Source organism: Oncorhynchus mykiss, chromosome 4 (genome assembly GCF_057628025.1).
Source record: "Oncorhynchus mykiss isolate SJ-2025 chromosome 4, ASM5762802v1, whole genome shotgun sequence".
NCBI lineage: Eukaryota > Metazoa > Chordata > Actinopteri > Salmoniformes > Salmonidae > Oncorhynchus > Oncorhynchus mykiss.
The window spans coordinates 95,099,414-95,126,497 of record NC_143025.1 but is presented as its reverse complement, the minus strand read 5'-3'; positions in this window follow the sequence as shown (position 1 = coordinate 95,126,497).

Sequence of the window (27,084 nt, the reverse complement as noted above, 5' to 3'; positions counted from 1 at the left end):
CTACTGTCTCTATTATAATATGACAGACCAGCTAGATCTACTGTCTCTATTATATTATGACAGACTTGCTAGATCTACTGTCTCTGTTGTATTATGACAGACCAGCTAGATCTACTGTCTCTATTATATTATGACAGACCAGCTAGAGCTACTGTCTCTATTATATTTTGCTAGATCTACTGTCTCTATTATATTATGACAGACCAGCTAGATCTACTGTCTCTATGATATTATGACAGACCAGCTAGATCTACTGTCTCTATTATATTATGACAGACCAGCTAGAGCTACTGTCTCTATTATATTATGCTAGATCTACTGTCTCTATTATATTATGACAGACCAGCTAGATCTACTGTCTCTATTATATTATGACAGACCAGCTAGATCTAATGTCTCTATTGAATCATGACAGACCAGCTAGATCTAATGTTTCTATTATATCATGACAGACCAGCTAGATCTACTGTGTCTATTATATTATGACAGACCAGATAGATCTACTGTCTCTATTATATTATGACAGACCAGCTAGATCTACTGTCTCTATTATAATATGACAGACCAGCTAGATCTACTGTCTCTGTTATATTATGACAGACCAGCTAGATCTACTGTCTCTATTATATTATGACAGACCAGCTAGAGCTACTGTCTCTATTATATTATGCTAGATCTACTTGTCTCTATTATATTATGACAGACCAGCTAGATCTACTGTCTCTATTATATTATGACAGACCAGCTAGATCTACTGTGTTTATTATATTATGACAGACTAGCTAGATCTACTGTCTCTATGATATTATGACAGACCAGCTAGATCTACTGTCTCTATTATATTATGACAGACCAGCTAGTTCTACTGTCTCAATTATATTATGACAGACCAGCTAGATCTACTGTGTCTATTATATTATGACAGACTAGCTAGATCTACTGTCTCTGTTATATTATGACAGACCAGCTAGATCTACTGTCTCTATTATAATATGACAGACCAGCTAGATCTACTGTCTCTGTTATATTATGACAGACCAGCTAGATCTACTGTCTCTATTATATTATGACAGACCAGCTAGAGCTACTGTCTCTATTATATTATGCTAGATCTACTGTCTCTATTATGTTATGACAGACCAGCAAGATCTACTGTCTCTATGATATTATGACAGACCAGCTAGATCTACTGTCTCTATTATATTATGACAGACCAGCTAGTTCTACTGTCTCAATTATATTATGACAGACCAGCTAGATCTACTGTGTCTATTATATTATGACAGACTAGCTAGATCTACTGTCTCTGTTATATTATGACAGACCAGCTAGATCTACTGTCTCTATTATAATATGACAGACCAGCTAGATCTACTGTCTCTGTTATATTATGACAGACCAGCTAGATCTACTGTCTCTATTATATTATGACAGACCAGCTAGAGCTACTGTCTCTATTAAATTATGCTAGATCTACTGTCTCTATTATATTATGACAGACCAGCTAGATCTACTGTCTCTATTATATTATGACAGACCAGCTAGATCTAATGTCTCTATTGAATCATGACAGACCAGCTAGATCTAATGTTTCTATTATATCATGACAGACCAGCTAGATCTACTGTGTCTATTATATTATGACAGACCAGATAGATCTACTGTCTCTATTATATTATGACAGACCAGCTAGATCTACTGTCTCTATTATAATATGACAGACCAGCTAGATCTACTGTCTCTGTTATATTATGACAGACCAGCTAGATCTACTGTCTCTATTATATTATGACAGACCAGCTAGAGCTACTGTCTCTATTATATTATGCTAGATCTACTGTCTCTATTATATTATGACAGACCAGCTAGATCTACTGTCTCTATTATATTATGACAGACCAGCTAGATCTAATGTCTCTATTGAATCATGACAGACCAGCTAGATCTAATGTTTCTATTATATCATGACAGACCAGCTAGATCTAATGTCTCTATTGAATCATGACAGACCAGCTAGATCTAATGTTTCTATTATATCATGACAGACCAGCTAGATCTACTGTCTCTATTATATTCTGACAGACCAGCTAGTTCTACTGTCTCAATTATATTATGACAGACTAGCTAGATCTACTGTCTCTATGATATTATGACAGACCAGCTAGATCTACTGTCTCTATTATATTATGACAGACCAGCTAGTTCTACTGTCTCAATTATATTATGACAGACCAGCTAGATCTACTGTGTCTATTATATTATGATAGACTAGCTAGATCTACTGTCTCTGTTATATTATTACAGACCAGCTAGATCTACTGTCTCTATTATAATATGACAGACCAGCTAGATCTACTGTCTCTGTTATATTATGACAGACCAGCTAGATCTACTGTCTCTATTATATTATGACAGACCAGCTAGAGCTACTGTCTCTATTATATTATGCTAGATCTACTGTCTCTATTATATTATGACAGACCAGTTAGATCTACTGTCTCTATGATATTATGACAGACCAGCTAGATCTACTGTCTCTATTATATTATGACAGACCAGCTAGTTCTACTGTCTCAATTATATTATGACAGACCAGCTAGATCTACTGTGTCTATTATATTATGACAGACTAGCTAGATCTACTGTCTCTGTTATATTATGACAGACCAGCTTGATCTACTGTCTCTATTATATTATGACAGACCAGCTAGATCTACTGTCTCTATTATATTATGACAGACCAGCTAGAGCTACTGTCTCTATTATATTATGCCAAATCTACTGTCTCTATTATATTATGACAGACCAGCTAGATCTACTGTCTCTATTATATTATGACAGACCAGCTAGATCTAATGTCTCTATTGAATCATGACAGACCAGCTAGATCTAATGTTTCTATTATATCATGACAGACCAGCTAGATCTACTGTCTCTATTATATTCTGACAGACCAGCTAGTTCTACTGTCTCAATTATATTATGACAGACCAGCTAGATCTACTGTGTTTATTATATTATGACAGACTAGCTAGATCTACTGTCTCTATGATATTATGACAGACCAGCTAGATCTACTGTCTCTATTATATTATGACAGACCAGCTAGTTCTACTGTCTCAATTATATTATGACAGACCAGCTAGATCTACTGTGTCTATTATATTATGACAGACTAGCTAGATCTACTGTCTCTGTTATATTATGACAGACCAGCTAGATCTACTGTCTCTATTATAATATGACAGACCAGCTAGATCTACTGTCTCTGTTATATTATGACAGACCAGCTAGATCTACTGTCTCTATTATATTATGACAGACCAGCTAGAGCTACTGTCTCTATTATATTATGCTAGATCTACTGTCTCTATTATATTATGACAGACCAGTTAGATCTACTGTCTCTATGATATTATGACAGACCAGCTAGATCTACTGTCTCTATTATATTATGACAGACCAGCTAGTTCTACTGTCTCAATTATATTATGACAGACCAGCTAGATCTACTGTGTCTATTATATTATGACAGACTAGCTAGATCTACTGTCTCTGTTATATTATGACAGACCAGCTAGATCTACTGTCTCTATTATAATATGAAAGACCAGCTAGATCTACTGTCTCTGTTATATTTTGACAGACCAGCTAGATCTACTGTCTCTATTATATTATGACAGACCAGCTAGAGCTACTGTCGCTATTATATTATGCTAGATCTACTGTCTCTATTATATTATGACAGACCAGCTAGATCTACTGTCTCTATTATATTATGACAGACCAGCTAGATCTAATGTCTCTATTGAATCATGACAGACCAGCTAGATCTAATGTTTCTATTATATCATGACAGACCAGCTAGATCTACTGTGTCTATTATATTATGACAGACCAGATAGATCTACTGTCTCTATTATATTATGACAGACCAGCTAGATCTACTGTCTCTATTATAATATGACAGACCAGCTAGATCTACTGTCTCTGTTATATTATGACAGACCAGCTAGATCTACTGTCTCTATTATATTATGACAGACCAGCTAGAGCTACTGTCTCTATTATATTATGCTAGATCTACTGTCTCTATTATATTATGACAGACCAGCTAGATCTACTGTCTCTATTATATTATGACAGACCAGCTAGATCTAATGTCTCTATTGAATCATGACAGACCAGCTAGATCTAATGTTTCTATTATATCATGACAGACCAGCTAGATCTACTGTGTCTATTATATTATGATAGACCAGATAGATCTACTGTCTCTATTATATTATGACAGACCAGCTAGATCTACTGTCTCTATTATAATATGACAGACCAGCTAGATCTACTGTCTCTGTTATATTATGACAGACCAGCTAGATCTACTGTCTCTATTATATTATGACAGACCAGCTAGAGCTACTGTCTCTATTATATTATGCTAGATCTACTGTCTCTATTATATTATGACAGACCAGCTAGATCTACTGTCTCTATGATATTATGACAGACCAGCTAGATCTACTGTCTCTATTATATTATGACAGACCAGCTAGTTCTACTGTCTCAATTATATTATGACAGACCAGCTAGATCTACTGTGTCTATTATATTATGACAGATTAGCTAGATCTACTGTCTCTGTTATATTATGACAGACCAGCTAGATCTACTGTCTCTATTATAATATGACAGACCAGCTAGATCTACTGTCTCTGTTATATTATGACAGACCAGCTAGATCTACTGTCTCTATTATATTATGACAGACCAGCTAGAGCTTCTGTCTCTATTATATTATGCTAGATCTACTGTCTCTATTATATTATGACAGACCAGCTAGATCTACTGTCTCTATTATATTATGACAGACCAGCTAGATCTAATGTCTCTATTGAATCATGACAGACCAGCTAGATCTAATGTTTCTATTATATCATGACAGACCAGCTAGATCTACTGTGTCTATTATATTATGATAGACCAGATAGATCTACTGTCGCTATTATATTATGACAGACCAGCTAGATCTACTGTCTCTGTTATATTATGACAGACCAGCTAGATCTACTGTCTCTATTATATTATGACAGACCAGCTAGAGCTACTGTCTCTATTATATTATGCTAGATCTACTGTCTCTATTATATTATGACAGACCAGCTAGATCTACTGTCTCTATTATATTATGACAGACCAGCTAGATCTACTGTGTTTATTATATTATGACAGACTAGCTAGATCTACTGTCTCTATGATATTATGACAGACCAGCTAGATCTACTGTCTCTATTATATTATGACAGACCAGCTAGTTCTACTGTCTCAATTATATTATGACAGACCAGCTAGATCTACTGTGTCTATTATATTATGACAGACTAGCTAGATCTACTGTCTCTGTTATATTATGACAGACCAGCTAGATCTACTGTCTCTATTATAATATGACAGACCAGCTAGATCTACTGTCTCTGTTATATTATGACAGACCAGCTAGATCTACTGTCTCTATTATATTATGACAGACCAGCTAGAGCTACTGTCTCTATTATATTATGCTAGATCTACTGTCTCTATTATGTTATGACAGACCAGCTAGATCTACTGTCTCTATGATATTATGACAGACCAGCTAGATCTACTGTCTCTATTATATTATGACAGACCAGCTAGTTCTACTGTCTCAATTATATTATGACAGACCAGCTAGATCTACTGTGTCTATTATATTATGACAGACTAGCTAGATCTACTGTCTCTGTTATATTATGACAGACCAGCTAGATCTACTGTCTCTATTATAATATGACAGACCAGCTAGATCTACTGTCTCTGTTATATTATGACAGACCAGCTAGATCTACTGTCTCTATTATATTATGACAGACCAGCTAGAGCTACTGTCTCTATTAAATTATGCTAGATCTACTGTCTCTATTATAATATGACAGACCAGCTAGATCTACTGTCTCTATTATATTATGACAGACCAGCTAGATCTAATGTCTCTATTGAATCATGACAGACCAGCTAGATCTAATGTTTCTATTATATCATGACAGACCAGCTAGATCTACTGTGTCTATTATATTATGACAGACCAGATAGATCTACTGTCTCTATTATATTATGACAGACCAGCTAGATCTACTGTCTCTATTATAATATGACAGACCAGCTAGATCTACTGTCTCTGTTATATTATGACAGACCAGCTAGATCTACTGTCTCTATTATATTATGACAGACCAGCTAGAGCTACTGTCTCTATTATATTATGCTAGATCTACTGTCTCTATTATATTATGACAGACCAGCTAGATCTACTGTCTCTATTATATTATGACAGACCAGCTAGATCTAATGTCTCTATTGAATCATGACAGACCAGCTAGATCTAATGTTTCTATTATATCATGACAGACCAGCTAGATCTAATGTCTCTATTGAATCATGACAGACCAGCTAGATCTAATGTTTCTATTATATCATGACAGACCAGCTAGATCTACTGTCTCTATTATATTCTGACAGACCAGCTAGTTCTACTGTCTCAATTATATTATGACAGACCAGCTAGATCTACTCTGTTTATTATATTATGACAGACTAGCTAGATCTACTGTCTCTATGATATTATGACAGACCAGCTAGATCTACTGTCTCTATTATATTATGACAGACCAGCTAGTTCTACTGTCTCAATTATATTATGACAGACCAGCTAGATCTACTGTGTCTATTATATTATGATAGACTAGCTAGATCTACTGTCTCTGTTATATTATTACAGACCAGCTAGATCTACTGTCTCTATTATAATATGACAGACCAGCTAGATCTACTGTCTCTGTTATATTATGACAGACCAGCTAGATCTACTGTCTCTATTATATTATGACAGACCAGCTAGAGCTACTGTCTCTATTATATTATGCTAGATCTACTGTCTCTATTATATTATGACAGACCAGTTAGATCTACTGTCTCTATGATATTATGACAGACCAGCTAGATCTACTGTCTCTATTATATTATGACAGACCAGCTAGTTCTACTGTCTCAATTATATTATGACAGACCAGCTAGATCTACTGTGTCTATTATATTATGACAGACTAGCTAGATCTACTGTCTCTGTTATATTATGACAGACCAGCTTGATCTACTGTCTCTATTATATTATGACAGACCAGCTAGATCTACTGTCTCTATTATATTATGACAGACCAGCTAGAGCTACTGTCTCTATTATATTATGCCAAATCTACTGTCTCTATTATATTATGACAGACCAGCTAGATCTACTGTCTCTATTATATTATGACAGACCAGCTAGATCTAATGTCTCTATTGAATCATGACAGACCAGCTAGATCTAATGTTTCTATTATATCATGACAGACCAGCTAGATCTACTGTCTCTATTATATTCTGACAGACCAGCTAGTTCTACTGTCTCAATTATATTATGACAGACCAGCTAGATCTACTGTGTTTATTATATTATGACAGACTAGCTAGATCTACTGTCTCTATGATATTATGACAGACCAGCTAGATCTACTGTCTCTATTATATTATGACAGACCAGCTAGTTCTACTGTCTCAATTATATTATGACAGACCAGCTAGATCTACTGTGTCTATTATATTATGACAGACTAGCTAGATCTACTGTCTCTGTTATATTATGACAGACCAGCTAGATCTACTGTCTCTATTATAATATGACAGACCAGCTAGATCTACTGTCTCTGTTATATTATGACAGACCAGCTAGATCTACTGTCTCTATTATATTATGACAGACCAGCTAGAGCTACTGTCTCTATTATATTATGCTAGATCTACTGTCTCTATTATATTATGACAGACCAGTTAGATCTACTGTCTCTATGATATTATGACAGACCAGCTAGATCTACTGTCTCTATTATATTATGACAGACCAGCTAGTTCTACTGTCTCAATTATATTATGACAGACCAGCTAGATCTACTGTGTCTATTATATTATGACAGACTAGCTAGATCTACTGTCTCTGTTATATTATGACAGACCAGCTAGATCTACTGTCTCTATTATAATATGAAAGACCAGCTAGATCTACTGTCTCTGTTATATTTTGACAGACCAGCTAGATCTACTGTCTCTATTATATTATGACAGACCAGCTAGAGCTACTGTCGCTATTATATTATGCTAGATCTACTGTCTCTATTATATTATGACAGACCAGCTAGATCTACTGTCTCTATTATATTATGACAGACCAGCTAGATCTAATGTCTCTATTGAATCATGACAGACCAGCTAGATCTAATGTTTCTATTATATCATGACAGACCAGCTAGATCTACTGTGTCTATTATATTATGACAGACCAGATAGATCTACTGTCTCTATTATATTATGACAGACCAGCTAGATCTACTGTCTCTATTATAATATGACAGACCAGCTAGATCTACTGTCTCTGTTATATTATGACAGACCAGCTAGATCTACTGTCTCTATTATATTATGACAGACCAGCTAGAGCTACTGTCTCTATTATATTATGCTAGATCTACTGTCTCTATTATATTATGACAGACCAGCTAGATCTACTGTCTCTATTATATTATGACAGACCAGCTAGATCTAATGTCTCTATTGAATCATGACAGACCAGCTAGATCTAATGTTTCTATTATATCATGACAGACCAGCTAGATCTACTGTGTCTATTATATTATGATAGACCAGATAGATCTACTGTCTCTATTATATTATGACAGACCAGCTAGATCTACTGTCTCTATTATAATATGACAGACCAGCTAGATCTACTGTCTCTGTTATATTATGACAGACCAGCTAGATCTACTGTCTCTATTATATTATGACAGACCAGCTAGAGCTACTGTCTCTATTATATTATGCTAGATCTACTGTCTCTATTATATTATGACAGACCAGCTAGATCTACTGTCTCTATGATATTATGACAGACCAGCTAGATCTACTGTCTCTATTATATTATGACAGACCAGCTAGTTCTACTGTCTCAATTATATTATGACAGACCAGCTAGATCTACTGTGTCTATTATATTATGACAGATTAGCTAGATCTACTGTCTCTGTTATATTATGACAGACCAGCTAGATCTACTGTCTCTATTATAATATGACAGACCAGCTAGATCTACTGTCTCTGTTATATTATGACAGACCAGCTAGATCTACTGTCTCTATTATATTATGACAGACCAGCTAGAGCTTCTGTCTCTATTATATTATGCTAGATCTACTGTCTCTATTATATTATGACAGACCAGCTAGATCTACTGTCTCTATTATATTATGACAGACCAGCTAGATCTAATGTCTCTATTGAATCATGACAGACCAGCTAGATCTAATGTTTCTATTATATCATGACAGACCAGCTAGATCTACTGTGTCTATTATATTATGATAGACCAGATAGATCTACTGTCGCTATTATATTATGACAGACCAGCTAGATCTACTGTCTCTATTATAATATGACAGACCAGCTAGATCTACTGTCTCTGTTATATTATGACAGACCAGCTAGATCTACTGTCTCTATTATATTATGACAGACCAGCTAGAGCTACTGTCTCTATTATATTATGACAGACCAGCTAGATCTACTGTCTCTATTATAATATGTCAGACCAGCTAGATGCACTGTCTCTATTATATTACGACAGACCAGCTAGATCTACTGTCTCTATTATAATATGACAGACCAGCTAGATCTACTGTCTCTATGATATTATGACAGACCAGCTAGATCTACTTTCTCTCATATATTATGACAGACCAGCTAGATCTACTGTCTCTATGATATTATGACAGACCAGCTAGATCTACTGTCTCTATTATATTATGACAGACCAGCTAGTTCTACTGTCTCAATTATATTATGACAGACCAGCTAGATCTACTGTGTTTATTATATTATGACAGACTAGCTAGATCTACTGTCTCTGTTATATTATGACAGACCAGCTAGATCTACTGTCTCTATTATAATATGACAGACCAGCTAGATCTACTGTCTCTGTTATATTATGACAGACCAGCTAGATCTACTGTCTCTATTATATTATGACAGACCAGCTAGATCTACTGTCTCTATTATATTATGACAGACCAGCTAGTTCTACTTTCTCAATTATATTATGACAGACCAGCTAGATCTACTGTGTCTATTATATTATGACAGACTAGCTAGATCTACTGTCTCTGTTATATTATGACAGACCAGCTAGATCTACTGTCTCTATTATAATATGACAGACCAGCTAGATCTACTGTCTCTGTTATATTATGACAGACCAGCTAGATCTACTGTGTCTATTATATTATGACAGACTAGCTAGATCTACTGTCTCTGTTATATTATGACAGACCAGCTAGATCTACTGTCTCTATTATATTATGACAGACAGGCTAGAGCTACTGTCTCTATTATATTATGCTAGATCTACTGTCTCTATTATATTATGACAGACCAGCTAGATCTACTGTCTCTATGATATTATGACAGACCAGCTAGATCTACTGTCTCTATTATATTATGACAGACCAGCTAGTTCTACTGTCTCAATTATATTATGACAGACCAGCTAGATCTACTGTGTCTATTATATTATGACAGACTAGCTAGATCTACTGTCTCTGTTATATTATGACAGACCAGCTAGATCTACTGTCTCTATTATAATATGACAGACCAGCTAGATCTACTGTCTCTGTTATATTATGACAGACCAGCTAGATCTACTGTCTCTATTATATTATGACAGACCAGCTACAGCTACTGTCTCTATTATATTATGCTAGATCTACTGTCTCTATTATATTATGACAGACCAGCTAGATCTACTGTCTCTATTATATTATGACAGACCAGCTAGATCTAATGTCTCTATTGAATCATGACAGACCAGCTAGATCTAATGTTTATATTATATCATGACAGACCAGCTAGATCTACTGTGTCTATTATATTATGACAGACCAGATACATCTACTGTCTCAATTATATTATGACAGACCAGCTAGATCTACTGTGTCTATTATATTATGACAGACTAGCTAGATCTACTGTCTCTGTTATATTATGACAGACCAGCTAGATCTACTGTCTCTATTATAATATGACAGACCAGCTAGATCTACTGTCTCTGTTATATTATGACAGACCAGCTAGATCTACTGTCTCTATTATATTATGACAGACCAGCTACAGCTACTGTCTCTATTATATTATGCTAGATCTACTGTCTCTATTATATTATGACAGACCAGCTAGATCTACTGTCTCTATTATATTATGACAGACCAGCTAGATCTAATGTCTCTATTGAATCATGACAGACCAGCTAGATCTAATGTTTATATTATATCATGACAGACCAGCTAGATCTACTGTGTCTATTATATTATGACAGACCAGATACATCTACTGTCTCTATTATATTATGACAGACCAGCTAGATCTACTGTCTCTATTATAATATGACAGACCAGCTAGATCTACTGTCTCTGTTATATTATGACAGACCAGCTAGAGCTACTGTCTCTATTATATTATGCTAGATCTACTGTCTCTATTATATTATGACAGACCAGCTAGATCTACTGTCTCTATTATATTATGACAGACCAGCTAGATCTAATGTCTCTATTGAATCATGACAGACCAGCTAGATCTAATGTTTCTATTATATCATGACAGACCAGCTAGATCTACTGTGTCTATTATATTATGATAGACCAGATAGATCTACTGTCTCTATTATATTATGACAGACCAGCTAGATCCACTGTCTCTATTATAATATGACAGACCAGCTAGATCTACTGTCTCTGTTATATTATGACAGACCAGCTAGATCTACTGTCTCTATTATATTATGACAGACCAGCTAGAGCTACTGTCTCTATTATATTATGCTAGATCTACTGTCTCTATTATATTATGACAGACCAGCTAGATCTACTGTCTCTATGATATTATGACAGACCAGCTAGATCTACTGTCTCTATTATATTATGACAGACCAGCTAGTTCTACTGTCTCAATTATATTATGACAGACCAGCTAGATCTACTGTGTCTATTATATTATGACAGATTAGCTAGATCTACTGTCTCTGTTATATTATGACAGACCAGCTAGATCTACTGTCTCTATTATAATATGACAGACCAGCTAGATCTACTGTCTCTGTTATATTATGACAGACCAGCTAGATCTACTGTCTCTATTATATTATGACAGACCAGCTAGAGCTACTGTCTCTATTATATTATGCTAGATCTACTGTCTCTATTATATTATGACAGACCAGCTAGATCTACTGTCTCTATTATATTATGACAGACCAGCTAGATCTAATGTCTCTATTGAATCATGACAGACCAGCTAGATCTAATGTTTCTATTATATCATGACAGACCAGCTAGATCTACTGTGTCTATTATATTATGATAGACCAGATAGATCTACTGTCTCTATTATATTATGACAGACCAGCTAGATCTACTGTCTCTATTATAATATGACAGACCAGCTAGATCTACTGTCTCTGTTATATTATGACAGACCAGCTAGATCTACTGTCTCTATTATATTATGACAGACCAGCTAGTTCTACTGTCTCAATTATATTATGACAGACCAGCTAGATCTACTGTGTTTATTATATTATGACAGACTAGCTAGATCTACTGTCTCTGTTATATTATGACAGACCAGCTAGATCTACTGTCTCTATTATAATATGACAGACCAGCTAGATCTACTGTCTCTGTTATATTATGACAGACCAGCTAGATCTACTGTCTCTATTATATTATGACAGACCAGCTAGATCTACTGTCTCTATTATATTATGACAGACCAGCTAGTTCTACTGTCTCAATTATATTATGACAGACCAGCTAGATCTACTGTGTCTATTATATTATGACAGACTAGCTAGATCTACTGTCTCTGTTATATTATGACAGACCAGCTAGATCTACTGTCTCTATTATAATATGACAGACCAGCTAGATCTACTGTCTCTGTTATATTATGACAGACCAGCTAGATCTACTGTGTCTATTATATTATGACAGACTAGCTAGATCTACTGTCTCTGTTATATTATGACAGACCAGCTAGATCTACTGTCTCTATTATATTATGACAGACAGGCTAGAGCTACTGTCTCTATTATATTATGCTAGATCTACTGTCTCTATTATATTATGACAGACCAGCTAGATCTACTGTCTCTATGATATTATGACAGACCAGCTAGATCTACTGTCTCTATTATATTATGACAGACCAGCTAGTTCTACTGTCTCAATTATATTATGACAGACCAGCTAGATCTACTGTGTCTATTATATTATGACAGACTAGCTAGATCTACTGTCTCTGTTATATTATGACAGACCAGCTAGATCTACTGTCTCTATTATAATATGACAGACCAGCTAGATCTACTGTCTCTGTTATATTATGACAGACCAGCTAGATCTACTGTCTCTATTATATTATGACAGACCAGCTACAGCTACTGTCTCTATTATATTATGCTAGATCTACTGTCTCTATTATATTATGACAGACCAGCTAGATCTACTGTCTCTATTATATTATGACAGACCAGCTAGATCTAATGTCTCTATTGAATCATGACAGACCAGCTAGATCTAATGTTTATATTATATCATGACAGACCAGCTAGATCTACTGTGTCTATTATATTATGACAGACCAGATACATCTACTGTCTCAATTATATTATGACAGACCAGCTAGATCTACTGTGTCTATTATATTATGACAGACTAGCTAGATCTACTGTCTCTGTTATATTATGACAGACCAGCTAGATCTACTGTCTCTATTATAATATGACAGACCAGCTAGATCTACTGTCTCTGTTATATTATGACAGACCAGCTAGATCTACTGTCTCTATTATATTATGACAGACCAGCTACAGCTACTGTCTCTATTATATTATGCTAGATCTACTGTCTCTATTATATTATGACAGACCAGCTAGATCTACTGTCTCTATTATATTATGACAGACCAGCTAGATCTAATGTCTCTATTGAATCATGACAGACCAGCTAGATCTAATGTTTATATTATATCATGACAGACCAGCTAGATCTACTGTGTCTATTATATTATGACAGACCAGATACATCTACTGTCTCTATTATATTATGACAGACCAGCTAGATCTACTGTCTCTATTATAATATGACAGACCAGCTAGATCTACTGTCTCTGTTATATTATGACAGACCAGCTAGAGCTACTGTCTCTATTATATTATGCTAGATCTACTGTCTCTATTATATTATGACAGACCAGCTAGATCTACTGTCTCTATTATATTATGACAGACCAGCTAGATCTAATGTCTCTATTGAATCATGACAGACCAGCTAGATCTAATGTTTCTATTATATCATGACAGACCAGCTAGATCTACTGTGTCTATTATATTATGATAGACCAGATAGATCTACTGTCTCTATTATATTATGACAGACCAGCTAGATCCACTGTCTCTATTATAATATGACAGACCAGCTAGATCTACTGTCTCTGTTATATTATGACAGACCAGCTAGATCTACTGTCTCTATTATATTATGACAGACCAGCTAGAGCTACTGTCTCTATTATATTATGCTAGATCTACTGTCTCTATTATATTATGACAGACCAGCTAGATCTACTGTCTCTATGATATTATGACAGACCAGCTAGATCTACTGTCTCTATTATATTATGACAGACCAGCTAGTTCTACTGTCTCAATTATATTATGACAGACCAGCTAGATCTACTGTGTCTATTATATTATGACAGATTAGCTAGATCTACTGTCTCTGTTATATTATGACAGACCAGCTAGATCTACTGTCTCTATTATAATATGACAGACCAGCTAGATCTACTGTCTCTGTTATATTATGACAGACCAGCTAGATCTACTGTCTCTATTATATTATGACAGACCAGCTAGAGCTACTGTCTCTATTATATTATGCTAGATCTACTGTCTCTATTATATTATGACAGACCAGCTAGTTCTACTGTCTCTATTATATTATGACAGACCAGCTAGATCTAATGTCTCTATTGAATCATGACAGACCAGCTAGATCTAATGTTTCTATTATATCATGACAGACCAGCTAGATCTACTGTGTCTATTATATTATGATAGACCAGATAGATCTACTGTCTCTATTATATTATGACAGACCAGCTAGATCTATTGTCTCTATTATAATATGACAGACCAGCTAGATCTACTGTCTCTGTTATATTATGACAGACCAGCTAGATCTACTGTCTCTATTATATTATGACAGACCAGCTAGAGCTACTGTCTCTATTATATTATGACAGACCAGCTAGATCTACTGTCTCTATTATAATATGTCAGACCAGCTAGATGCACTGTCTCTATTATATTACGACAGACCAGCTAGATCTACTGTCTCTATTATAATATGACAGACCAGCTAGATCTACTGTCTCTATGATATTATGACAGACCAGCTAGATCTACTTTCTCTCATATATTATGACAGACCAGCTAGATCTACTGTCTCTATGATATTATGACAGACCAGCTAGATCTACTGTCTCTATTATATTACGACAGACCAGCTAGTTCTACTGTCTCAATTATATTATGACAGACCAGCTAGATCTACTGTGTTTATTATATTATGACAGACTAGCTAGATCTACTGTCTCTGTTATATTATGACAGACCAGCTAGATCTACTGTCTCTATTATAATATGACAGACCAGCTAGATCTACTGTCTCTGTTATATTATGACAGACCAGCTAGATCTACTGTCTCTATTATATTATGACAGACCAGCTAGATCTACTGTCTCTATTATATTATGACAGACCAGCTAGTTCTACTGTCTCAATTATATTATGACAGACCAGCTAGATCTACTGTGTCTATTATATTATGACAGACTAGCTAGATCTACTGTCTCTGTTATATTATGACAGACCAGCTAGATCTACTGTCTCTATTATAATATGACAGACCAGCTAGATCTACTGTCTCTGTTATATTATGACAGACCAGCTAGATCTACTGTGTCTATTATATTATGACAGACTAGCTAGATCTACTGTCTCTGTTATATTATGACAGACCAGCTAGATCTACTGTCTCTATTATATTATGACAGACAGGCTAGAGCTACTGTCTCTATTATATTATGCTAGATCTACTGTCTCTATTATATTATGACAGACCAGCTAGATCTACTGTCTCTATGATATTATGACAGACCAGCTAGATCTACTGCCTCTATTATATTATGACAGACCAGCTAGTTCTACTGTCTCAATTATATTATGACAGACCAGCTAGATCTACTGTGTCTATTATATTATGACAGACTAGCTAGATCTACTGTCTCTGTTATATTATGACAGACCAGCTAGATCTACTGTCTCTATTATAATATGACAGACCAGCTAGATCTACTGTCTCTGTTATATTATGACAGACCAGCTAGATCTACTGTCTCTATTATATTATGACAGACCAGCTACAGCTACTGTCTCTATTATATTATGCTAGATCTACTGTCTCTATTATATTATGACAGACCAGCTAGATCTACTGTCTCTATTATATTATGACAGACCAGCTAGATCTAATGTCTCTATTGAATCATGACAGACCAGCTAGATCTAATGTTTATATTATATCATGACAGACCAGCTAGATCTACTGTGTCTATTATATTATGACAGACCAGATACATCTACTGTCTCTATTATATTATGACAGACCAGCTAGATCTACTGTCTCTATTATAATATGACAGACCAGCTAGATCTACTGTCTCTGTTATATTATGACAGACCAGCTAGATCTACTGTCTCTATTATATTATGACAGACCAGCTAGAGCTACTGTCTCTATTATATTATTCTATATCTACTGTCTCTATTATATTATGACAGACCAGCTAGATCTACTGTCTCTATTATATTATGACAGACCAGCTAGATCTAATGTCTCTATTGAATCATGACAGACCAGCTAGATCTAATGTTTCTATTATATCATGACAGACCAGCTAGATCTACTGTGTCTATTATATTATGACAGACCAGATAGATCTACTGTCTCTATTATATTATGACAGACCAGCTAGATCTACTGTCTCTATTATAATATGACAGACCAGCTAGATCTACTGTCTCTGTTATATTATGACAGACCAGCTAGATCTACTGTCTCTATTATATTATGACAGACCAGCTAGTGCTACTGTCTCTATTATATTATGCTAGATCTACTGTCTCTATTATATTATGACAGACCAGCTAGATCTACTGTCTCTATTATATTATGACAGACCAGCTAGATCTAATGTCTCTATTGAATCATGACAGACCAGCTAGATCTAATGTTTCTATTATATCATGACAGACCAGCTAGATCTACTGTGTCTATTATATTATGACAGACCAGATAGATCTACTGTCTCTATTATATTATGACAGACCAGCTAGATCTACTGTCTCTATTATAATATGACAGACCAGCTAGATCTACTGTCTCTGTTATATTATGACAGACCAGCTAGATCTACTGTCTCTATTATATTATGACAGACCAGCTAGAGCTACTGTCTCTATTATATTATGACGGACCAGCTAGATCTACTGTCTCTATTATAATAAGTCAGACCAGCTAGATGCACTGTCTCTATTATCATATGACAGACCAGCTAGATCTACTGTCTCTATTATAATATGACAGACCAGCTAGATCTACTGTCTCTATGATATTATGTCAGACCAGCTAGATCTACTGTCTCTATTATAATATGACAGACCAGTTAGATCTACTGTCTCTATGATATTATGACAGACCAGCTAGATCTACTGTCTCTATTATATTATGAAAGACCAGCTAGTTCTACTGTCTCAATTATATTATGACAGACCAGCTAGATCTACTGTGTCTATTATATTATGACAGACTAGCTAGATCTACTGTCTCTGTTATATTATGACAGACCAGCTAGATCTACTGTCTCTATTATAATATGACAGACCAGCTAGATCTACTGTCTCTGTTATATTATGACAGACCAGCTAGATCTACTGTCTCTATTATATTATGACAGACCAGCTAGAGCTACTGTCTCTATTATATTATGCTAGATCTACTGTCTCTATTATATTATGACAGACCAGCTAGATCTACTGTCTCTATTATAATATGTCAGACCAGCTAGATGCACTGTCTCTATTATATGATGACAGACCAGCTAGATCTACTGTCTCTATTATAATATGACAGACCAGCTAGATCTACTGTCTCTATGATATTATGTCAGACCAGCTAGATCTACTGTCTCTATTATAATATGACAGACCAGCTAGATCTACTGTCTCTATGATATTATGACAGACCAGCTAGATCTACTGTCTCTATTATATTATGAAAGACCAGCTAGTTCTACTGTCTCAATTATATTATGACAGACCAGCTAGATCTACTGTGTCTATTATATTATGACAGACTATCTATATCTACTGTGTCTGTTATATTATGACAGACCAGCTAGATCTACTGTCTCTATTATAATATGACAGACCAGCTAGATCTACTGTCTCTGTTATATTATGACAGACCAGCTAGATCTACTGTCTCTATTATATTATGACAGACCAGCTAGAGCTACTGTCTCTATTATATTATGCTAGATCTACTGTCTCTTATATATTATGACAGACCAGCTAGATCTACTGTCTCTATGATATTATGACAGACCAGCTAGATCTACTGTCTCTATTATATTATGACAGACCAACTAGTTCTACTGTCTCAATTATATTATGACAGGCCAGCTAGATCTACTGTGTCTATTATATTATGACAGACTAGCTAGATCTACTGTCTCTGTTATATTATGACAGACCAGCTAGATCTACTGTCTCTATTATAATATGATAGACCAGCTAGATCTACTGTCTCTGTTATATTATGACAGACCAGCTAGATCTACTGTCTCTATTATATTATGACAGACCAGCTAGAGCTACTGTCTCTATTATATTATGCTAGATCTACTGTCTCTTATATATTATGACAGACCAGCTAGATCTACTGTCTCTATGATATTATGACAGACCAGCTAGATCTACTGTCTCTATTATATTATGACAGACCAGCTAGTTCTACTGTCTCAATTATATTATGACAGGCCAGCTAGATCTACTGTGTCTATTATATTATGACAGACTAGCTAGATCTACTGTCTCTGTTATATTATGACAGACCAGCTAGATCTACTGTCTCTATTATAATATGATAGACCAGCTAGATCTACTGTCTCTGTTATATTATGACAGACCAGCTAGATCTACTGTCTCTATTATATTATGACAGACCAGCTAGAGCTACTGTCTCTATTATATTATGCTAGATCTACTGTCTCTATCATATTATGTCAGACCAGCTAGATGCACTGTCTCTATTATATTATGACAGACCAGCTAGATCTACTGTCTCTATTATAATATGACAGAACAGCTAGATCTACTGTCTCTATGATATTATGTCAGACCAGCTAGATCTACTGTCTCTATTATAATATGACAGACCAGCTAGATCTACTGTCTCTATGATATTATGACAGACCAGCTAGATCTACTGTCTCTATTATATTATGACAGACCAGCTAGTTCTACTGTCTCAATTATATTATGACAGACCAGCTAGATCTACTGTGTCTATTATATTATGACAGACTAGCTAGATCTACTGTCTCTATTATGACAGACCAGCTAGATCTACTGTCTCTGTTATATTATGACAGACCAGCTAGATCTACTGTCTCTATTATAATATGACAGACCAGCTAGATCTACTGTCTCTGTTATATTATGACAGACCAGCTAGATCTACTGTCTCTATTATATTATGACAGACCAGCTAGAGCTACTGTCTCTATTATATTATGCTAGATCCACTGTCTCTATTATATTATGACAGACCAGCTAGATCTACTGTCTCTATTATATTATGACAGACCAGCTAGATCTAATGTCTCTATTGAATCATGGCAGACCAGCTAGATCTAATGTTTCTATTATATCATGACAGACCAGCTAGATCTACTGTGTCTATCATATTATGACAGACCAGATAGATCTACTGTGTCTATTATATTATGACAGACCAGCTAGATCTACTGTCTCTTTTATAATATGACAGACCAGCTAGATCTACTGTCTCTGTTATATTATGACAGACCGGCTAGATCTACTGTCTCTATTATATTATGACAGACCAGCTAGAGCTACTGTCTCTATTATATTATGCTAGATCTACTGTCTCTATTATATTATGACAGACCAGCTAGATCTACTGTCTCTATTATAATATGACAGACCAGCTAGATCTACTGTCTCTGTTATATTATGACAGACCAGCTAGATCTACTGTCTCTATTATATTATGACAGACCAGCTAGAGCTACTGTCTCTATTATATTATGCTAGATCTACTGTCTCTATTATATTATGACAGACCAGATCGATCTACTGTCTCTATTATAATATGTCAGACCAGCTAGATGCACTGTCTCTATTATATTATGACAGACCAGCTAGATCTACTGTCTCTATTATAATATGACAGACCAGCTAGATCTACTGTCTCTATGATATTATGTCAGACCAGCTAGATCTACTGTCTCTATTATAATATGACAGACCAGCTAGATCTACTGTCTCTATGATATTATGACAGACCAGCTAGATCTACTGTCTCTATTATATTATGAAAGACCAGCTAGTTCTACTGTCTCAATTATATTATGACAGACCAGCTAGATCTACTGTGTCTATTATATTATGACAGACTATCTATATCTACTGTGTCTGTTATATTATGACAGACCAGCTAGATCTACTGTCTCTATTATAATATGATAGACCAGCTAGATCTACTGTCTCTGTTATATTATGACAGACCAGCTAGATCTACTGTCTCTATTATATTATGACAGACCAGCTACAGCTACTGTCTCTATTATATTATGCTAGATCTACTGTCTCTATTATATTATGACAGACCAGCTAGATCTACTGTCTCTATTATATTATGACAGACCAGCTAGATCTAATGTCTCTATTGAATCATGACAGACCAGCTAGATCTAATGTTTATATTATATCATGACAGACCAGCTAGATCTACTGTGTCTATTATATTATGACAGACCAGATACATCTACTGTCTCAATTATATTATGACAGACCAGCTAGATCTACTGTGTCTATTATATTATGACAGACTAGCTAGATCTACTGTCTCTGTTATATTATGACAGACCAGCTAGATCTACTGTCTCTATTATAATATGACAGACCAGCTAGATCTACTGTCTCTGTTATATTATGACAGACCAGCTAGATCTACTGTCTCTATTATATTATGACAGACCAGCTACAGCTACTGTCTCTATTATATTATGCTAGATCTACTGTCTCTATTATATTATGACAGACCAGCTAGATCTACTGTCTCTATTATATTATGACAGACCAGCTAGATCTAATGTCTCTATTGAATCATGACAGACCAGCTAGATCTAATGTTTATATTATATCATGACAGACCAGCTAGATCTACTGTGTCTATTATATTATGACAGACCAGATACATCTACTGTCTCTATTATATTATGACAGACCAGCTAGATCTACTGTCTCTATTATAATATGACAGACCAGCTAGATCTACTGTCTCTGTTATATTATGACAGACCAGCTAGAGCTACTGTCTCTATTATATTATGCTAGATCTACTGTCTCTATTATTTTATGACAGACCAGCTAGATCTACTGTCTCTATTATATTATGACAGACCAGCTAGATCTAATGTCTCTATTGAATCATGACAGACCAGCTAGATCTAATGTTTCTATTATATCATGACAGACCAGCTAGATCTACTGTGTCTATTATATTATGATAGACCAGATAGATCTACTGTCTCTATTATATTATGACAGACCAGCTAGATCCACTGTCTCTATTATAATATGACAGACCAGCTAGATCTACTGTCTCTGTTATATTATGACAGACCAGCTAGATCTACTGTCTCTATTATATTATGACAGACCAGCTAGAGCTACTGTCTCTATTATATTATGCTAGATCTACTGTCTCTATGATATTATGACAGACCAGCTAGATCTACTGTCTCTATTATATTATGACAGACCAGCTAGTTCTACTGTCTCAATTATATTATGACAGACCAGCTAGATCTACTGTGTCTATTATATTATGACAGATTAGCTAGATCTACTGTCTCTGTTATATTATGACAGACCAGCTAGATCTACTGTCTCTATTATAATATGACAGACCAGCTAGATCTACTGTCTCTGTTATATTATGACAGACCAGCTAGATCTACTGTCTCTATTATATTATGACAGACCAGCTAGAGCTACTGTCTCTATTATATTATGCTAGATCTACTGTCTCTATTATATTATGACAGACCAGCTAGATCTACTGTCTCTATTATATTATGACAGACCAGCTAGATCTAATGTCTCTATTGAATCATGACAGACCAGCTAGATCTAATGTTTCTATTATATCATGACAGACCAGCTAGATCTACTGTGTCTATTATATTATGATAGACCAGATAGATCTACTGTCTCTATTATATTATGACAGACCAGCTAGATCTACTGTCTCTATTATAATATGACAGACCAGCTAGATCTACTGTCTCTGTTATATTATGACAGACCAGCTAGATCTACTGTCTCTATTATATTATGACAGACCAGCTAGAGCTACTGTCTCTATTATATTATGACAGACCAGCTAGATCTACTGTCTCTATTATAATATGTCAGACCAGCTAGATGCACTGTCTCTATTATATTACGACAGACCAGCTAGATCTACTGTCTCTATTATAATATGACAGACCAGCTAGATCTACTGTCTCTATGATATTATGACAGACCAGCTAGATCTACTTTCTCTCATATATTATGACAGACCAGCTAGATCTACTGTCTCTATGATATTATGACAGACCAGCTAGATCTACTGTCTCTATTATATTATGACAGACCAGCTAGTTCTACTGTCTCAATTATATTATGACAGACCAGCTAGATCTACTGTGTTTATTATATTATGACAGACTAGCTAGATCTACTGTCTCTGTTATATTATGACAGACCAGCTAGATCTACTGTCTCTATTATAATATGACAGACCAGCTAGATCTACTGTCTCTGTTATATTATGACAGACCAGCTAGATCTACTGTCTCTATTATATTATGACAGACCAGCTAGATCTACTGTCTCTATTATATTATGACAGACCAGCTAGTTCTACTGTCTCAATTATATTATGACAGACCAGCTAGATCTACTGTGTCTATTATATTATGACAGACTAGCTAGATCTACTGTCTCTGTTATATTATGACAGACCAGCTAGATCTACTGTCTCTATTATAATATGACAGACCAGCTAGATCTACTGTCTCTGTTATATTATGACAGACCAGCTAGATCTACTGTGTCTATTATATTATGACAGACTAGCTAGATCTACTGTCTCTGTTATATTATGACAGACCAGCTAGATCTACTGTCTTTATTATATTATGACAGACAGGCTAGAGCTACTGTCTCTATTATATTATGCTAGATCTACTGTCTCTATTATATTATGACAGACCAGCTAGATCTACTGTCTCTATGATATTATGACAGACCAGCTAGATCTACTGTCTCTATTATATTATGACAGACCAGCTAGTTCTACTGTCTCAATTATATTATGACAGACCAGCTAGATCTACTGTGTCTATTATATTATGACAGACTAGCTAGATCTACTGTCTCTGTTATATTATGACAGACCAGCTAGATCTACTGTCTCTATTATAATATGACAGACCAGCTAGATCTACTGTCTCTGTTATATTATGACAGACCAGCTAGATCTACTGTCTCTATTATATTATGACAGACCAGCTACAGCTACTGTCTCTATTATATTATGCTAGATCTACTGTCTCTATTATATTATGACAGACCAGCTAGATCTACTGTCTCTATTATATTATGACAGACCAGCTAGATCTAATGTCTCTATTGAATCATGACAGACCAGCTAGATCTAATGTTTATATTATATCATGACAGACCAGCTAGATCTACTGTGTCTATTATATTATGACAGACCAGATACATCTACTGTCTCTATTATATTATGACAGACCAGCTAGATCTACTGTCTCTATTATAATATGACAGACCAGCTAGATCTACTGTCTCTGTTATATTATGACAGACCAGCTAGATCTACTGTCTCTATTATATTATGACAGACCAGCTAGAGCTACTGTCTCTATTATATTATTCTATATCTACTGTCTCTATTATATTATGACAGACCAGCTAGATCTACTGTCTCTATTATATTATGACAGACCAGCTAGATCTAATGTCTCTATTGAATCATGACAGACCAGCTAGATCTAATGTTTCTATTATATCATGACAGACCAGCTAGATCTACTGTGTCTATTATATTATGACAGACCAGATAGATCTACTGTCTCTATTATATTATGACAGACCAGCTAGATCTACTGTCTCTATTATAATATGACAGACCAGCTAGATCTACTGTCTCTGTTATATTATGACAGACCAGCTAGATCTACTGTCTCTATTATATTATGACAGACCAGCTAGAGATACTGTCTCTATTATATTATGCTAGATCTACTGTCTCTATTATATTATGACAGACCAGCTAGATCTACTGTCTCTATTATATTATGACAGACCAGCTAGATCTAATGTCTCTATTGAATCATGACAGACCAGCTAGATCTAATTTTTCTATTATATCATGACAGACCAGCTAGATCTACTGTGTCTATTATATTATGACAGACCAGATAGATCTACTGTCTCTATTATATTATGACAGACCAGCTAGATCTACTGTCTCTATTATAATATGACAGACCAGCTAGATCTACTGTCTCTGTTATATTATGACAGACCAGCTAGATCTACTGTCTCTATTATATTATGACAGACCAGCTAGAGCTACTGTCTCTATTATATTATGACAGACCAGCTAGATCTACTGTCTCTATTATAATAAGTCAGACCAGCTAGATGCACTGTCTCTATTATCATATGACAGACCAGCTAGATCTACTGTCTCTATTATAATATGACAGACCAGCTAGATCTACTGTCTCTATGATATTATGTCAGACCAGCTAGATCTACTGTCTCTATTATAATATGACAGACCAGTTAGATCTACTGTCTCTATGATATTATGACAGACCAGCTAGATCTACTGTCTCTATTATATTATGAAAGACCAGCTAGTTCTACTGTCTCAATTATATTATGACAGACCAGCTAGATCTACTGTGTCTATTATATTATGACAGACTAGCTAGATCTACTGTCTCTGTTATATTATGACAGACCAGCTAGATCTACTGTCTCTGTTATATTATGACAGACCAGCTAGATCTACTGTCTCTATTATATTATGACAGACCAGCTAGAGCTACTGTCTCTATTATATTATGCTAGATCTACTGTCTCTATTATATTATGACAGACCAGCTAGATCTACTGTCTCTATTATAATATGTCAGACCAGCTAGATGCACTGTCTCTATTATATGATGACAGACCAGCTAGATCTACTGTCTCTATTATAATATGACAGACCAGCTAGATCTACTGTCTCTATGATATTATGTCAGACCAGCTAGATCTACTGTCTCTATTATAATATGACAGACCAGCTAGATCTACTGTCTCTATGATATTATGACAGACCAGCTAGATCTACTGTCTCTATTATATTATGAAACACCAGCTAGTTCTACTGTCTCAATTATATTATGACAGACCAGCTAGATCTACTGTGTCTATTATATTATGACAGACTATCTATATCTACTGTGTCTGTTATATTATGACAGACCAGCTAGATCTACTGTCTCTATTATAATATGACAGACCAGCTAGATCTACTGTCTCTGTTATATTATGACAGACCAGCTAGATCTACTGTCTCTATTATATTATGACAGACCAGCTAGAGCTACTGTCTCTATTATATTATGCTAGATCTACTGTCTCTTATATATTATGACAGACCAGCTAGATCTACTGTCTCTATGATATTATGACAGACCAGCTAGATCTACTGTCTCTATTATATTATGACAGACCAGCTAGATCTACTGTGTCTATTATATTATGACAGACTAGCTAGATCTACTGTCTCTGTTATATTATGACAGACCAGCTAGATCTACTGTCTCTATTATAATATGATAGACCAGCTAGATCTACTGTCTCTGTTATATTATGACAGACCAGCTAGATCTACTGTCTCTATTATATTATGACAGACCAGCTAGAGCTACTGTCTCTATTATATTATGCTAGATCTACTGTCTCTTATATATTATGACAGACCAGCTAGATCTACTGTCTCTATGATATTATGACAGACCAGCTAGTTCTACTGTCTCAATTATATTATGACAGGCCAGCTAGATCTACTGTGTCTATTATATTATGACAGACTAGCTAGATCTACTGTCTCTGTTATATTATGACAGACCAGCTAGATCTACTGTCTCTATTATAATATGATAGACCAGCTAGATCTACTGTCTCTGTTATATTATGACAGACCAGCTAGATCTACTGTCTCTATTATATTATGACAGACCAGCTAGAGCTACTGTCTCTATTATATTATGCTAGATCTACTGTCTCTATCATATTATGTCAGACCAGCTAGATGCACTGTCTCTATTATATTATGACAGACCAGCTAGATCTACTGTCTCTATTATAATATGACAGAACAGCTAGATCTACTGTCTCTATGATATTATGTCAG